At 37.5% G+C, this 5124-nt stretch overlaps 1 pseudogene; it reads left to right on the top strand.

The window, feature by feature from the left end:
- The first annotated feature begins 2157 nt into the window (after positions 1-2157).
- On the top strand, positions 2158-2783 carry LOC129039207 (succinate dehydrogenase cytochrome b560 subunit, mitochondrial-like; annotated as a pseudogene).
- Positions 2784-5124: the final 2341 nt, after the last annotated feature.

Raw genomic sequence — 5124 nt, 5'->3', positions numbered from 1 at the left:
TATTAAATATCTAGAATTGTTCATCTTACGTATTTGCTACTTTCTATCCTTTGACCAACATTTCCCATTTGCTTCATCCCACCCAATCCAGCCCCTGGTAACACTGTTTTATTTTCTCTCTGCATATTTGACTTTTTTTTAAAGATTCTGTAAAAGTGAGATAATGCAATATTTTTCTTTTTGTGTTGGCTTATTTCACTTAGCATAATGTCCTCTAGATTCATTCACGTTGTGGCAAATAACAGGATCTTCTCCAGTTTTAAGTCTGAAAATATCCCGTGGTGTATTCTATCACAGTTGCTTTATCCATTCATCCATTGATTGATATTATTACTTAAGTTGTTTCCACATCATAGCTACTATGAATAATGCTGCAGTGAACAGGGGAGTGCAGATATCTTTACTTGGTGGTGATTTCATTTTCTTTGGATCTATATTTAGAAGAGTGATTGCTAGGTCATGTGACGGTTGTATTTTTCGTTTCTCTAAAAATCTCCATGCTGTTTTCCATAATGGCTTCACCAATCTACAGCCAGAAAAAGATAGTACAATAAAGGAAAATGCAGGCTTAACATGCTTCATGAATACAGATGCAAATTTCCAACAAAATATTAGCAAATTGAATTCAACAATACATTAAAAGAGAAAGGCATCATAAATATGTTTCATCCCAGTAATGCTTGGCTGTTTTAACGTGCAAAAATAAATCCACCTAACCTAATATATTAATAAAATAAAGAAAAAATAGATAATTACATCAACTGAGGCAAAAAATAATAATTTCAAAATGTCACGTTTATTCATTGTAAAGACAAACAAGAAACTAAGGTAGGCATCATATTGGGTAGTGAAAAGCTGAATTCCTACCATTTTAAATTGGGAACAAGGTAAGGATATATATTCTGAGCATACTTATTCAATATCTTATCATGAGTCTTAGCCAATGCATTGAAGAGAGGTTTTTTTTTTTTTAATCATACTTTAAGTTTTAGGTTACATGTGCACAACGTGCAGGTTTGTCACATATGTATACGTGTGCCATGGTGGTGTGCTGCACCCATTAACTCATCATTTAACATTAGGTATATCTCCTAATGCTATCCCTTCCCCATCCCCCCACCCCACAACAGGCCCCGGTGTGTGATGTTCCCCTTCCTGTGTCCATGTGTTCTCACTGTTCAATTCCCACCTATGAGTGAGAACATGCGGTGTTTGGTTTTTTGTCCTTGTGATAGTTTGCTGAGAATGATGGTTTCCAGAGAGTTTCTTAAAATTTTTTTTCAAAGGTAGACATTGAAAAGGAAGAAATAATTGTCTTTTTTTGTAAAATGGCTTAACCTTCTACGTAGAAAATCCCAAGGATTGTAAAATAATCTCCTAAAACTCATGAGTAGGTTTTCCAGTGATAAATAATAAAAAAAAGATCAGCATATAAGTAACAATAATATTTATATATACTGTCAATAGATATTTGGAACTAAAATTAACAAAATGTGTATAATACATTAACAAATCAAATACTTAGGAAAAAACAGAACATTTGCAGGATGTATATGTGGAAAACTAAAATATTATGGAATTAAAATTCAAAGAAGATTTAAATAACTGGAGACAGACAGTGTCTATGGATTGAAAACTGAACATAATTAAGATTCTAATTTCCCTTATGTTTAGATTTAGTGCAATTTCGATCAAAACACAGTAGGGTAATTATAGTAAACATTAATTTATTGTATATTTCAAAATAGCTAGAAGGGAAGATTTGAAATATTCCCAAAACAAAAAGAAATGACAAATGTTTGGGGTGATAGATATATTATCTACCCATATTTGATCATTACACATTATATGCCTGTATCAAAATATCACATGTATGCCATAAATATGTACAATAATTATGTATTAATGAAAAAATTATCAATATTATTTTTAGATTTTGGGAAAAACACCCAGAATGCATTTCTGTAGAACATTGTCAGAATGATTTTAAAAAATGTAACGAAAAAAAGAGCTTAGACTAATAAAACTTTTTGTAAAATAATTTAGAGTACTCAAACTGATTTTAAGTCTTACTCTCTGGTTATAGTAGTCAGTACACTGTGGTTTTGTCATAAAAATATAACTCTAGATTAATTTTCATCGAGGCTGGAACCCAAGATGCCTGCGCTCTTGCGGAGGCTTGTTGGCCGTCACTGCCTCCAAGCCCACTTTAGCCCTCCACTCTGTATCAGAAATGCTTTTCTGATGGTGGCTTTGGGAACCATGGCCAAAGAAGAGATGAAGCAGTTCTGGAATAAGAACACAGGTTCAAAGTGTTTTTATCTCCCCACATCATTATCTGCAGTTGGTCTCTTCCCATGGTGATGTCCATCTGCCACTATGGCACTAGTATTGCTTTAAGTGCAAAGGTCTCTTTTTTTGGCATGTAGGCCCTGTTGCTCCCCGGGAACTTTGAGTCTAATTTTGAACTCCTGAAGTCCCTGTGTCTGGGGCCAGCACTGATTCTCACAGCTAAGTTTGCACTCATCTTCCCTCTCATGTATCATACCTAGAATGGGATTCAACACTTGACGTGGGACGTAGGGAAAGGCCTGAAGATTCCCCAGATATACCAGTTTGGAGTGGTTGTCTTGGTCCTTAATTGTGTTGTCCTCTGTAAGGCTGGCAGCCAGGTGAAGAGTGGAAGTTCCCAGCATCATCTTCCTACACATGATTACATTCACCTGTCTCCCTGTTTGTCACTCTTATCTCCAGCCTGGGCAAAGTTCTCCTCATTAGTTTAGATCCTTTTGTGCTTTCTGATACGCTTGGAACTCAGTAGCAGTAGAGTAACTTGAAGACCACAGTAGTGGAAAAGAGTCCCTTTCCTGCCCACAGTAGGCAAACTGTGGGCCTAGAAGCACTTATTTTCTCTATATATTGGGCTTTGATTTGTGCTGAGGGTCAGATTTTGGCTCCTTCTTCCTGAGGCAATGGAAACAATGGCAGGTGTATGGCCTCTGCCCTGGCGGCCGGAGGTGAGATTTTTAGTGCCACTGCCTGTGGGTTGCTGGCTTAAAGGACAATTATGTTCATTGGTCAAAGCTCAGGCCTTTACCAACCACACAGTGTTGTTGAAAGAAGAGAGATGGAGGTAGAGAGGAACTAGTTTATCCCAGCTAGAGGGAGACAAAGCAGGGTAGTTATTCCTTGGAGCAGCCGCTTTGGGGAGAAAATGTATAGCTTTTGACACAAGAAGATCCAGAAAATTATCATGGAACATACTAGAGTTTATTTCTTTTTCTTGCCTATTTTCAGTAAAACAAACCTCTTAATTTCATGTTTTCTAATTCAAGTCCATGTATCATCTTTTTCTGAAACTGAATTAAAATACTCATTTTTTAAAAAGAATATACCTCTAGGTTAGAAAAATGTGTCAAGTCTATAAAAAAGCTTGAAGAAATATGGTCAGTTGCTCTAATAAAGGAGCAAAGGCAATTCAGTCTGTCTAACAAATGATATGAAAACAATTTTATTTCCTCAATATGCGTAAAAGGAAGCCCTAATCTATACCATATACTACATACAGATTAATTTAACTGTCTGTAAATTATACCTTCAGTAAACCAGACTAAAAGAGTTAAGAAGAGTACGATACCTTTTATTTTTTAAAAATAACACATTCTATACACACAGAGTGTAAATGTGTAAATTCACATGGAGTAGTTAAGTAATACACTTAACAAGTATATAATTCTAAGTATATTGTTATAGGGGATGATGGTCAAAGGGGACTCTGGGTTTTCTATAAATGTTTAAAAACATTAATTTAGTGCCAGCATTTTTATATGGCTTCACAAACATATTAACACTTTTAATTCTCAAAGAAACCATAAAAGGTAGCTATAATAATTATCTCTGTATTAAAAGGATATTAAGGCACAGAGATGAAAATTAACATTGATGAAGTCACATTTATTGTACCTGGTAAATATATGATTTAACCCGAAGTGTCTTGCTCTAGGTAACCTTCCTTTAACTGTGAAGTCATCTTGCATCTCTGCTCTGCCTCACTTCTACTCTGAGTTGTACAAAACTGCCATTATAAATAACCTATGAGACACAAAAATCTGGTAAGTGAGAGGAAAAAGGAGAAGTCACACTGTTGCAGAGTCTCTACGTGGACTTGTAAAATAAGTTACCAAAGATAAGCCATAATAAAAACACATGGGTGAGAATCAAACACAGGCTCCCTCAATTTGTACTGTTGAACCATTTTTTAGCAAACAAAATGTACTGCATCAGAGCACCTTGACATTAGTTTTAGTGTTTTTGTTTGTTTCTTTGTTTGTTTGTTTCTTTGATGGAGTCTCACTCTGTCACCCAGCCTGGAGTGCAGTGGCGCAATCTCACTGCAAGCTCGCCTCCTGGGTTCACGCTGTTCTCTGGCCTCAGCCTCCGGAGTAGCTGGGACTACAGGCACCCACTACCACCCCTGGCTAATTTTTTTGTATTTTTAGTAGAGACGGGGTTTCACCGTGTTAGCCAGGATGGTCTCCGTCTCCTGACCTCGTGATCTGCCCGCCTTGGTCTCCCAAAGTGCTGTGATTACTGGCGTGAGCCACCGCACCCAGCCTAGTTTTAGTTTTACCTCAAGAGCCTCAGGTTTCTTTCAAAACTTTTTAATTAAAAAATCAGTGATTATTTTATTTTCAATAAATGAGTAAAGCTCTACTTGAAAGAGCATGCAAATCTTAAAGCTCCAAAATCATCTTTTTTGATCTCATATCCGACATCCAGGTCATGCTGATGTAAGTGGTGGGTTCCAATGGCCTGGGGTAGTAGCATAGTACCTGTGGCTTTGCAGGTACAGCCCCCCATCCTGGTTGTTTCACAGGCCAGCGTTGAGTGTCTGTGGCTTTCCCAGGGGCACAGTGCAAGCTGTTTGTGGGACTACCATTCTGGAGGATAGTGGCCCTCTTCTCACAGCTCCTCTACGCAGCACTCCAGAGGGGACTCTGTGTGCAGGCTCCACTCTCACATTTCCCTTCTGCATTGCCCTAGCAGAGGTTCTCCATTAGGGCTCCGCCTGTGCAGCAAACTCCTGCTTGGACATCCAGGCATTTCCATAAATCCTCTGAAATC

This window comes from Pongo pygmaeus, chromosome 5 (assembly GCF_028885625.2).
Source record: "Pongo pygmaeus isolate AG05252 chromosome 5, NHGRI_mPonPyg2-v2.0_pri, whole genome shotgun sequence".
In the NCBI taxonomy this organism is placed as follows: domain Eukaryota; kingdom Metazoa; phylum Chordata; class Mammalia; order Primates; family Hominidae; genus Pongo; species Pongo pygmaeus.
The sequence above is the reverse complement of the archived record's forward strand: the minus strand, read 5'-3'. Positions and strand labels throughout refer to the sequence as shown.